Genomic DNA, 13,545 nt, shown 5'->3' with positions numbered 1-13,545 from the left:
GTGGTGACACCTCCAGCCATAAAAGTATTGTCATTGCTACTTTATAACTGTCATTTTGCTACTGTTATGGACTGGGTGACCCCTGTGACAGGGTCATTTGATCCCCAAAGGGGTCGTGACCCACAGGTTAAGAACCACTGCTATATTGGGAACTATCATGGCTAATGATAGCAGATTTGATTTAATAATGTTAGTAGTATGGATTTTATTTGCATTCTTTTTTTAACTTGAAGTAGAGAATACTTTGTTAAACTCACTTAACTGTTACCTCTTTTTAAATATTTTATATGTATGTATGTATGTATATAAAAATTGTGTTTATCCAGCAACAAAGACTTTTAGAACAATACAGAAATTTACAGAACCAGATCCTGAACAGTTATGAACAGTTCATGAAGGTCTGCTGTGTTGCTAACAAAGTGCATTCTTATAAAACAAAATTGCATATGGAATTAGAAGGGAAATTTTAGAATTATGGAAGAAAATGTTTTGGTTATGGGTTTTAAATTCTCAACCATTTTCCATATATGATTGTTCCTGATTTTATAAATGTTTAATGTATGCTTGCATTTTGATTCATTGTTTGTTTCTTAGACAGTTTTTTGGCACTTCATACACATATCATATAATAGATCAATCATAGCAAGAAGAGTTGTACAATCATTCTCACAGTAATTTTAGAACATTTTTCCTTGTACTCATTGTTATTAGTGTAATTTTAAAAACTGTGGCATAAAGGTACACAACCAAACATTCTCCAATACATGTTATAAATTTATATTTATAAATTCAGTGCCACTGGTGTTGTGCAATCATTATTGATATTCTTTTCCAAATGATTCCACAACTTATTAACATAAACTCAATACTCACTAAGCAAAAACTCTTCCTCCTTAACCCATGATAGCCATTGGTCAACTTTGTTTTCTGCTTTTTTTAAAGTAGTTTTCATGATGTGAAATTCACATATCATACACTTCTCTCCAGTAAAATTCTCACCTTGCCTAATTTCCTTATAAAATCTCATAGCAGGCATAGATGTTCTGACACAATAAATAATGAGTTAATATTAAATTACATTGTGGTCCTTGGCCTCTGCAACTTAGCTTAGCAAGATGGAATCCCTAGTTCCCTGTTTAAATAGCAAAGAACACCCAACATAAGTTAAAACAGGACCTTCAAAAATTAAAACTTACTCTATATACACCCTATTAATAAAGAGATGATTTGTTACACTGCTTCTATGTGTGATAACCTAATTATATCCAGTCATCTGAGTAAAATGAGTAGTCTTATAGGTATTAGATCCTAAATTATTATAGTTGTAAGACATAGAACCTAGATATACATTGAGGTAGTAAATTAAATGACAAACCTGGGTACAAAAATTGCTTCAATGGATAAAGATTCTCTCATGATACTTAAATACAGGCATACCTTATTTTACTGCACTTTGCTCCATTGTACCTTGAGGACATTGCATCAAGTCAATGGCACTTTTCCAACAGCATATGCTCACGTTATGTCTGTGTCACATTTTTGTTATTCAAAATATTTCAAATTTGCTTTTTTCCATATTTGCATTAATATGGTGGTCTGGAACCAAACCCCAATGGTCTCCAAGGTGTACTTAATGAGGCTTACCCTACAGAATATTTTAGAGATAGCATTTATCTAGCTAGGGTAATGAAAAAATCTACTTCTCTTACTTATAACAAGATAGACTTTAATAGTATTTACAACTTAAAAAAATTACAGTGCATCATAATCTAATCTGGGAAGAAAGATGCCAAAACATCTTACGTAAAGGAAAAATTGTTCAACCGTCTTCCTTTACCGTTAGCCTTAGCTTGTCAAAAAAATAGACTTTATACCAATTATTACTAATTACCAAAACTTAAATAGAGCTGCAACTAAATTAGAGAAAGTAGTACTACATATAGTCACTGGTATTTACCATTAATCCTAACAAAGTATGAAGATAGAGCATGGCAATTCAGTTTAAAAAAATGATTTGCCATCTAAAGGGAGAATAATTCCTGATAGCTTAATCAACACACGATTTTTTTTGGTGGGTAGGGGAGGGAGGGGGGAAAATGAGAAGCTGATACCAAGGGTTCAAGTAGAAAGAAAATGTTTTGAAAATGATGATGGCAACAAATGTGCAAATGTATTTGACACAATGGATGTATGTATGGATTATGATAAGAGTTGTATGAGCCCCAAATAAAATGATTTTGAAAAAAGAAACAGAGGTTTAATCTTACTAGGTACTCTGAGGATGGATTTTGGGCTCCCACTGTCCTCCATAGCTTTTCACAGATTGGATGTTCACAATTTAAGTTTTCAGACTTTTCCCTTCTTATTTGAATTTTGTAATTGTCATCTTTGGATCAAACAGGCTGGTGTGCTTCTTTCATAAGGGCATAGTTAATGCCTCACTTAGATGACTGCTTGTTTGAATACAAGTCTTTAAGACCCCAGATTCTATTCCAAATGATAACCGGGAATCATCTGCTTTCTTCACCACAATTCAGCGATCTTTTCATGGAGGTGAGTATCCAGCAGGGTCATCTTATAAGAACTAACAGTTCTTGGATTGGAGCACAAATTAAATGGGGTCCTTGAATGCATCTGCTAATCCATGGGCTATGAACAACTCTGCTTAATTTATGGGTTATATAATGACCTGGAAAAAACATGACCAACAAGAAACAACAAAAAATAAAAACAAACAAGGGGGAAATGAAACAAAGAAAATATCATCAGTCATCCCACTGGGGTATAAGGTCATTGCATTGTTAAAATAAACAATTCATCCAATGGCATAGAATTTAAGGTACTGTTGATATGAGGAGTATATGCACATCTGGTCTGACTGGGAGCTGAAATTCATGAGTTGTTTCTCTGTACAGTTTGATTTCTTGATTGAGCTTTGTTTACACTGAGCACAGGGGTTGGTGCTAGGGGAAATTTTTCTGTAACATTTCTTACAAGGACAGATCCTTGCCTAATACCTGTCATAGTAATGTAAGGGGAGCATTGAAATAGTAAACACAAGCTGGTTTTGGGTCCTCTTTCATTAGACACCCACTAAGTCAGGGGTCCTACCCAAGGTCCAATGACTGCCATTTCCACAGTCTTGGGGTAACTGCCATTCACTTCCTCTTCCATCAGGGAATTCATCCAAAATCCCAGGACTAGAGGTAGTTTTGAGGTAGGGCCCAGTTCATTCACTCTGGATTCCACACCGAGTCCTGGGTGTGGCCCTTGGGAGATGCCATGTTTCCTGTAAGACCAGCATCTAAGGACATCCGAGTGCTTAGTCCAGTATGGTTCACCAAGGTTTGGGTAGAAACTTATTCAACGTTTCTACGCAGGAACATAAAACCATATTTATCCTCCCATTTGGTCCCTGCAATTATTGTTTAGCATCTCTTCCCAATGTGAGGTTGCTCCTTCCAATTTACCCATCAACAAAAATATTAGTGCCTCCTCTGAAATGTCGATGCTCCCTCCGCCCCAGTCTGAACTTGATGTTCCAGGAAAATTCTCCTCTCATTCCTGTGGAGGGCCTGTTGTTTTCTTGCGGTCTTGTCTCAGTGTTGAAAAGCATCAAGTGGAGGCTTTCCCCCTTCTTGAAAGAGTGATCCCAGCTGATGTGAGGTCTCTTCTTTTGAGTTGATTCTAATGAAGTATATATAAGGCAGGTTCTGTGTGTTAATAGCCAGTAATGCTTTGCTTGGGAATTGAGTTCTGAGATTTGTTTAATTCGTGTAATTGTAGTGGATTCATACAATATTTGTCCTTTTGTGATTGGTTAACTTTACTCAGCATCATGGTTTCCAGTTCCTTCTATATCATGCAGTTCTTTAAGTTTTCCATCACTCTTTTTAAGGGAAGAGTAGTGTGATAGTTAGGTTTATTATGCCAACCTGGCCAATAGAAACAAGTGGGATTAATCAAGTTGCAATTTGGCTAGAGGACAAATATAAATGGCTCTGAAAGGACCACCCATTTCTCTTGCTCTCTGATGATCAGAACCAGCGTGCTGCTGTTTTAGCTAGTTCTCTGCCTCAACCTGTGCGTTACACTGTCTGTGGGCCAGGCCAACCTGTGGATCATGTCTCTAGAGCTTGAGGTTCCTTCTAAACCTCCATTGCCACGCTGCTGTTGCATACAACCCTAGAGCTCAACGTTGGTTGATCGAGTGGCCTTGCATTGCTTGAGTTTGGTATTCTATCCAGGCCTGCTTTGCTAAGCTCCTGAGCTACTGACGGTTGCTGATACCCCCTGCTGTTTGCTGCTTGAGGGCAGACTCTGCCTGCCTTGCCCGCGTGAGGACTCTGATGTCTGCTTCCTTGACTTTGGACCTGGCAGCCCATGTGAGTTGAAGGACTTCCAGGATATTAACTCTTCCAAATAAGTGAGTTGAACTGAGCCCTCTGCACTGCTGTGATGACTAATTAGCTTTTATATTCCTTCTTATTGTATAAACACTATGTATATATGAAATCACAAGTGTTCTGGTTTTGTTTTTCTAGAGAACCCTGCCTAATACAGGTAGTATTCCATTTTATGAATTTATCCATTCTTCCACTGTTAGGCATTTAACCTGCTGCCAGTTTCTTGCTATTGTGAACTGTGCTGCTATAAACATAGGAGAGCATGCATTCATTCTTGTGTCTCATTTCTTTAGAGTACATGCCTTAGAGTGGTATTGTTGGGTCATTTGGGATTTCAATTCCCAATTGCTTCAGGTGTCGCCATATCATTTGCCACATTGATTGTGTAAATTTACAAGTCCACCAACAGTATATATGAATTATATGTTCTCCACAACCTGTCCAGATTTTGTGGTTTTTGAGATTTAAAAAAAATTGGGTTCTGAACTGCTTCTAAAAAGAGCTGTATATAAAACATCTCAAGCAATTCTACTCATACTGCCCCCCCCCCGGCAGTCATTATTTGCTCCCCAATTCCCCTCACCCTCACAGTGTGGGTATAAATTGATATCACATTTTTGTTTTAGCTTGCACCTCCAGGATGACTAGTGATTGTAAATATTTTTATGTGTTTATTAGTCATTTTTACTGCATTTATGGTGAACTGTCTGTTCATGTCTTTATCCCACTTCTTAATTGGGTAATTTGTTATTTTATTTTTGAGCAGTTGTAGAGTTCTGTAGATTTGGTTAATTCGAACTATGTGCAATGTGTTGTTGGTAAAAGTTTCCCCCAATCAGTGTGCTCTAATTTCCTCTTTTTGATGAAGTCATTTGATGGGCTTACGTGATTTATTTTGCTCAGTTTACCCAGTACCTCAGCTGTGAGTGCCCTTTGGGCCCTGGGGTTGATAGTCCTTGCCTCATGCACAAACTCGCTGCCAGGGCTATGTAAAATCACTGGTGCATTTTTACCTATTCACCTGGGTGAAAGCACAGCCAGGGGCACCCAGCCATGGAGGTGCTTGTAGACTGTCAGGTTTGTAGACTGTCTGGAGGTCAGGTGTTGTGGTTTAACCTCAGGAAGTTGATTAAATGTAATTTTCAAAATGGTTAGTCTATATATCCAGGAACATGGGAGCTTGTTCCATTTGTGCAATTTTCTTTTGTTTTCTTGTAGTAGTGTTTTATAGTTTGCCTTGTTTAAGTTTTCTGCTTCTCTGGTAAAATTTATTCCTAAATATTTTATTTTTTGTGTATTTATTATAAATGGTATTGTTGTTTTATCAGTAGCAACTTAACTATAAAATAATCCAACTGATTTGTATATCTTGATCTTACAGTGTGCTATACTGCCAAATTTTCAATTAGTTGCAGCAAATTTTAATGAAATCATCAGGGTTTTCTATAGATAGGATTATATCATCTGTGAAGAAAGACTTTTTTCTTTTGTTTTTATGTGAATGCATTTAATATCTTTTTGTTGTCCTGTATAGCCAGTTAAAACTTTCAGTTTTATATTAAACAAAAGTGATGATCAAATCAACCATGTCTACTTCTTGTATGGAGGGGGAATATTTTCAATTTCTCTCCATTTAGGGTGATGCTGCTTATCAGTTTCCCTTATATAGCTTTGATTATGTTGAGGATTTTCCCTTCAATTCCTATGTTGTTGAATGTTTTTATAAGGAATGGGTGTTGAAATTAATCTAATGTTTTTTCTGCATTGGTTCTTCTCCATTATTTTGTTTCTGTGGTGAATTACATTGATTGTTTTTCTAATATTAAACCACCCTTGCATATTTGGCATGAATCCCATTTGATCATGTTGTATTTTTTTATGCTTAGGTGAATTCCATTGGCTAGGATTTGATAGAAAATACTATAGTCTACATTCTTTAAAGATATTGGTCTGTAATTTTCAATCCTGATGATGTTTTGTGTGGCTTAGGTATCACAATTATAGTTGGTTGGAAAATGTATTTCTTAGAATATTGTCCATTTATATATTGTGAAATAGTTCTTGTAGAATTGCTATTAGCTCTTCTCTAAAAGTATGATATAATTTCCCAGTAAAATCATATGCTTCCAGAGTTTTTGAGGTTGACAGATTTTTTATCACTCGATCTAATTCTTGTATGATAGGTTTACTGAGGTTCTCTACATCAGCCTGTGATAATTTAGGTGAATAGAGCCTTTCTAGAAATTTTTCTACTTCTTCTATATTTTCAAACTTGTTAAATACAAATTTGCATAATATTGTGTGATGTTTTTAAATCTCATTTGGTTCTTTAATCATGTCACCCATTTAATTTCTAATTTATAATATTTCCTTTTTGCATTCTTTTCTTTTGTTAGGATTGCAAGTAGTTTATCTTTTTTGTTAATGTTTTTGACGAACTAACTTTTCATAGATTTTTTCTATACTTTCTTTGTTTTTGATTCATTTATTTCTGCTCTAATGTTTACTATATTTTCCCCTTCTAGTACCTAATGGTTTGTTATACTTGTCATTTTTTACCTGATGTAGATGATGGGTTAAGGTGTTTATTTTCATTCTTTATGCCTTGCTGATGTGCATTAATTGCTATAAACTGTCCTCTGAGAACTACATTTGCTGTGTCACAAGGATTTGTTTCAAGGAATTTTTTAATTTTCTGTATTTCTTCAATTACCCAGTTGTTTTTAAGTAAAGTATTGCTCAATTTCCATGTGTTTGATTTTTAGATTTTATTGTTTTATGACTGATTTCTAATTTTATGGCTTTGTGATCTGACAAAAACTTTTTATATAATCTTAATGTTTTGTTTTTCCATTTATCATGAGGTGATCATTTTGATTTTCTTTCCTTTTAAAAATTTTTATGGGGAGCTCTTACAGATATTATAACTATCTTCAATTAGATCAAGCATAATTGTACAATTAATGCCACCATCATTTTCAAAACATTTTCTTTCTTTTTGAAGATTGCATTATGTTCTATTTTGGAGTACCTGCTATGAGTATATAAAAAGAAAATTCCATGATATTTTTGTTGGGAGAACTGTTCTATATATGTCTAAGAGATCAAGTTGTTTGATTGTGTTGTTTAATTTTTCTTCATTTTTGTTGATTTCTTTCTATTTAATCAATCTTCAGTTGAAAGTGATATACTGAAGTCTCCTAGTATTGTTTTATTATGTAATATGATGGTATTTAATTTGGTATGTATATACTAATTATGGTTCTGGTTTGTTAGTCTGGGTTAACTAGAGATACAACTTCATAGACACTCACATGGGTATAAGAAAGAGCTTTATATGTAAGAGCAATTGAATATTGATAAAACATCCCATCCCAGTCCAGATCAAGTCCGTAAGTTCGATATTAGCCCATATGTCTGATACCAATCTATAAAGACCTCTTCAGACTCATGAAAAACCTGCGATGCCAATTGCAGGACAATCACAGGCCAGTGGGTTGAAAGTCTTGTGGATTCAATGGCCGTGTAAGCATCTCAGTGCTGGCAGGAGTCTCCATGTGGCTTCTCCAGCTCCGAGGCTCTGGCTGTCATCAGCCTATCTCCATGTGGCTTGTCAACAAGAATGTCTTGCAGGGACTGAGCATGTGACCCACCACTTACAAGCTATTTTTCTCCTTAGTGCTTCCAAATGAGGCCATCAAGCTGCAGTCTAATCTGCAGGCTAAACTCCACCACTTCACTCTTAATCCTCTCAAATCGACAACAGATTATATAACTACCACATTGTTTCTTGTTCAATGATTATTCTCATAATTATACTAGTGACCTGTTTCTCATTATGCCGTTTACTTTATGTCTATTTTGTCTGAGATTAATATTACTATTCATGCTGTCTTTTGACTGCCATAGATTGAGATATCTTTTTCTATCCTTTGATTTTTAGTTTATGTTTATCTTTGTATCTGAAGTGTGTTTCTTGTTAGGAGCATATTACACGTTCATGTTTTCTTTCTTTTTTGTGTGACTTTTGTTTCCTCTCACAGTTGGTGGATTTATTTTATTTTTCCAATACTTTTATTGCAATACAATTCACATATACATTTTCATAATTAAGTCATATTTTAAGAGTTGTATGTACATCACCACAATCAATTCAAATGTATCTTCCCTCTTCCAATATTCACTATTTACTTCCAATTCTCCTCAAACCCTCTCCACTCATATCCCCAGAAAATCATCACAATAATTATTGTCTCTATATATCCACTGGGAACATACCAAAGACAAAAAAGCGAGTGGGAGGACAACACAACTGGCAATATTAAAATAATCCAGAGAGATAACTTCTGTGAGGGAAAAAGCAAAGAATATTTAAACCTTGAACAAATCAAGACTGGGTTAAGAAGAAGATCAGCTGATCAGGTGCTCTATTATCTTTTAATTCTATCCACCTAATCAAGTTTACAATAATCTCTGTCTGATAATAGGGATATTATATCCCTCCTATGTCATCAGAAGGGATCTGCCAGAGGCTTAATCTACAGATGGAGTTTGAGTTGTCATTGTCCTCTATTGCCTTCTAAAAAATTGAGTTTTCACAATTAGATCTCTGACACTTTTACCTTCACTGTATTTGAAGTTTGTTCTTTGACAACTTTGGATCACACAGGCTGGCATGCTTCTTCCATGTGGTCTTAGTTGATGCCTCACTTACATGGCTGCTGTTTTGAGTACAAGCCTTTAAGACCCCAGGCACCATTATTATTGGTATCAAACAGAGCCGTATCTTAAGAACTAAGTGTTTTTGGATGCTGGCTAGAATTAAGTGGGAGCCCACAATATAGTCACTTGTTCATGGGTTCTGTATTACTCTGGTTTACATTAGTAGTCTCATTAGTTTATAACAAACAACATTGCCAATCATCCCCCTCGGGCTTAGGGCAATCCTATTGTTAGCATCAATCACTTATTTAATGAAATTAAATTTGAGATCCTGTTGAGAAAAAGAAGTTATGTAAATATAGCCTGGTTTTGAATGACAGCTTCCTGTTTATTTGTTTTATTACCTAATAATTTCATATTATCTTGATCAATATCCATGTTTGTTTTTATGTTTCTGTTCATTTTATTGTTGACATCTACTTTTATAGCATTGAGGTCTGAGGAGATAGGTTGTGGAATTTTAATATTTTTAGAATTTGTTAGGGCATTCTTTAAGACCTAATACATGGTATATTCTTGAGAATGCTCCATCTACATTGCAGAAGACTTTATACTAAATTATTGTTGGATGGATCATTCTGTATATGTCTGTGAAGTCGAGTTTTCTAAATGTGTAGTTTGGGATCTTTTGTGTCTTTATTGATTATCTTTTATGATCTGCTTTTCTTTGAAGTATCCTATTATAATTGTAATTGTCAAGGTGTCTATATCCTTCCGCAATTCGATAAAGATGTATTTTGAGGATCTTTCATTGGGTGCATATATGCGTATTATAGTTATTATAGTTATGTCTTCTTTGATCATTATGTAGTACCCATTCTTGTATCTTATTATGGTATTTTCCTTCAAGTTTATTTCTAGTAGTTTTTTAATTATTAAAGCATTTTATTGGGGGTACATACAACTCTTAACACAATCCACACATATATCCATTTTGTCAGTCACATTTGTACATTTGTTTACCTCATTATTCTAAAAAATTTGCTTTCTATTTGAGCTCCTGGCATCTGCTCCTGATTTTTACCCCTCCCCCCTCAACCAGTCTTCCTCAATGAACCCTAAATAGTTTATAAATTAATATTATTTTGTCATATCTTATACTGTCCAATGTCTCCCCTCACCCACTTCTCTGCCATGAGTCCCCCAGGGAGGAGGCCATATGTAGATCCTTGTAATCTGTTCCTCCTTTCCCCCCACCTTCCCTCCACCCTCCTGGCATCACCATTCTCACCACTGGTCCTGACGGGTTCGTCTGTCCTGGATTCCCTGTGTTTCCAGTTCCTATCTGTACCAGTGTACATCCCCTGATCTAGCCAGATTTGTAAGGTAGAATTGGGTTCATGATAGTGTCGGAGGAGCAAACATTTAAGAGCTAGAGGAAAGTTGTATGTTTCATTGTTGCTACACTGCACCCTGACTGGTTCGTCTCCTCCCTGCGACCTTTCTGTAAGGTGATGTCCAGATAAAGAAGCATCCATCTAGCTTAGAAACAACAAAGCCCACATGGAAGAAGCACACCAACCTGTCCTGACAATGATTGCTGAAGTCAAATGCATGCAAAAGCAAATGTGGTGAAGAAAGCTGATGGTGCCCGGCTAGCAAAAGATAAACCATCTGGGGTCTTAAAAGCTTGAAGATAAATAAGCGACCATCTAGTTGAGAAGCAACAAAGCCCACATGGAAGAAGCATACCAGCCTGTGTGATCACAAGGAGTCGAAGGGATCTGGTATTAGGCATCAAAGAACCAAAAAAATCATATCATTGTGAATGAAGGGGAGTGCAGATTGGGGACCCAAAGCCCAACTGTAGGCAGCTGGACATTCCCTTACAGAAGCCTATGTTTTCAGTTATTCCAATTGCTACATTTACTTTCTTCTTTTTTTTTTTGCCATCAACTTGGTGTGGATTTGTCCAGCCTCTGATTTTCAGTCTGCTTATGTCTGTGCTTCTGAGGTGTGTTTCCTATAGGCAGAATATTAATGGATGTTGTTTTCTTATTTGTTGTCCTACTCTGTTTTTTTTACTGGTGCATTTATCCCATTAACATTCAGTGGAATTATTGATATGTATGGATTTGTTACTACCATTTTGCTTTGTATTAATGTGTAATGTATGTGTGATGTGATTAGCTTCTTTGTTCTTTCTGTAGATATTGATTGTTTTGGATGTGGCTCTGTGTGTGCTGTTTTTTGTGAGGAATTGTCTTGTATGTTTGTTCCAGATTTGTATGCTGTGTATTTTATGGCTATGGTACTTCATTGAGTATTTTTATAGTGGTTGTCTTGTTTTTTGTTAATTCTTTTTATTTGGAATTTCCCTGGAATACTTTTATTTCTTTGTCATATTTAAATGATATTTTTGCAGGCTACAAGATTCTAGGTTGACAGTTTTTTCCCCCTTCAAATCTTTATATGTGTCAATCCATACCTTTTTGCCTGCATAGTGTCTGCAGAAAAATCTGAGCTTATTTTAATTATTGTCCTTTTTTATGTAACTGTTCTTTTCTCTGGCTGCTCTTAGACCCCCCCTACCCTTGTCATCGATATTATACATCTGAATACAATGTTGTAGAGTTTTACTTTTGGAGTCTCTCCTGATTGTGGTTATTCACTGAATCATTAACATTTCATTCACTAGGCATTGAGAAAAGTTTTCTTGCAGGAGTTCTTATACTATTCTCTTTGTGGATTTTTTGTTTGCTTCTTCCACTTCTGGAATATTCCTTTGGATTGTGTCCCACATTGATTTCAAGCTTCTTTCACCCTCCTTTGCATTTTTTATGGTGGTTCTCTTAGATTGTAGTCTAAAGATTTGTCTTAAAGCTGACTCATTCCATTTCCCAACTTTTCAGTTCTATTACTCTGTTCGTTTTTAATGTTATCTAATTCTGTTATCATAGTGTTCGACTTACTGGTATGTGTTTTCTCTCAGAATTTTCCATGTAACAATAGTAGTGAGGTTTCTAGATTTTATATCGCCCCCCCTTTTCCCCTCAAACACTTTGTTTTTCTGTTTATAAGTGCGATCATCATTCTTTTAAGTTATTTTTCTGGTAATTCTGTGGCCTGTTTAATTTTGAGTAATTTGTTTTGATCTGTGTGTTTTTCAGTATTTTATCTGTTTTCCTTGCATTTGTTTTGCTTTATTTTTGAATATAGACTGACAGTTTCTGTTCTTTCCTGATATCTTGATGTGTCTATGTGATGTGGTAGGGTTAGTTAACTCTATTAGGTGTTTCAGTGAAGGGAGATTATACATTTTAGATCAAGTATCTGGGGGAAATTGTTAGATTGAATTTCAGAGGGGAAATCTGAGCGTGAAAGGAAGAAGAAAGAAAAATTACCACTAGTGGCAGTTGGATTATAAGAAAGGAAATTAAACCAAAAGAAGTTCCTTATTATACAAGGATGGAGGAAATGTTAATAATAATTGAGAAAAAAGTGAAAACACTTGTAAGAATAGTGTCAATTTTTGGTTTTAAGAAGGAGATAAAGGAAGTAAATAATTAAAGAAAAGTTAGAAGAGATAGATAAAGAAAAATAAGAAATAAAAGTTTAAATATTAAGGTTAAATAGGAAAAGAACAAGAGATAAAATATTAAAAAATAATAACAAAATAATACTAGAATAATAACCACTAGGCCTATTCATTGGAGCTATAAGTTGGCTCAAGAGTTTTGTCTCTGCTGTGGGCAAGAGTAATTTATGCTTCCTGAAGACTGAATGGGGGATTAGTGTGGATTCTAGTTCTGTGCTTGGAGCACACTGAATAAGGACCTATTGAGCAGTTTTTTGGTTTTAGTGGGTGGGTGGTTCGATTTGGTCTGGGATTTTGCATGTCGTGGAGATGAGAAGGCATAGAGGAATATCAGAATATGGAGAAATTTACCAGGGCTCAAGCTGTTTTTCGGAACCTCCTCAGATGGTAACAGTGGAGTGTGTTGAGTTATCAAAAAAAAAAAAGTGGGCGGAGGGGAGAAAGAAAAGTAAATACCCCCCAAAATTAACATACCAACAACAGATGGGGAAGTACTGATTAAGTATGAATTATAATAATACTACCAGATTTTATTTTATAAAAGTAAGGAGCATGTAGGAAGGAAAGACCAACAACAACAATACTGACAAAAGAGGCACTAGAACTTCAACATTGGCCTGGGGGAGATTAGATCTGTGTGTGGCAGAGATATTTTGAACATTTGGAGGCAGTATCTTTCATGAGTTGTTATACCCAATGGTCATTTAGGATGACAGGTAGGTTTGAGTTTCAGACGAGGGAATTGCTCTGTGTATCTGGTAGGAGTGAAAGACCTATAATCTTATAGATTTAAGTCTTAAATGAAAAGACATCAGGTCAGAGCGGGAGGTATTCCCTCTTTTTAGATGATGAGTCATCAAGCATGGGTGGAGATGTGGG

Source organism: Tenrec ecaudatus, chromosome X, assembly GCF_050624435.1.
Source record: "Tenrec ecaudatus isolate mTenEca1 chromosome X, mTenEca1.hap1, whole genome shotgun sequence".
Taxonomy (NCBI): domain Eukaryota; kingdom Metazoa; phylum Chordata; class Mammalia; order Afrosoricida; family Tenrecidae; genus Tenrec; species Tenrec ecaudatus.
This window is presented reverse-complemented; position numbering follows the sequence as displayed.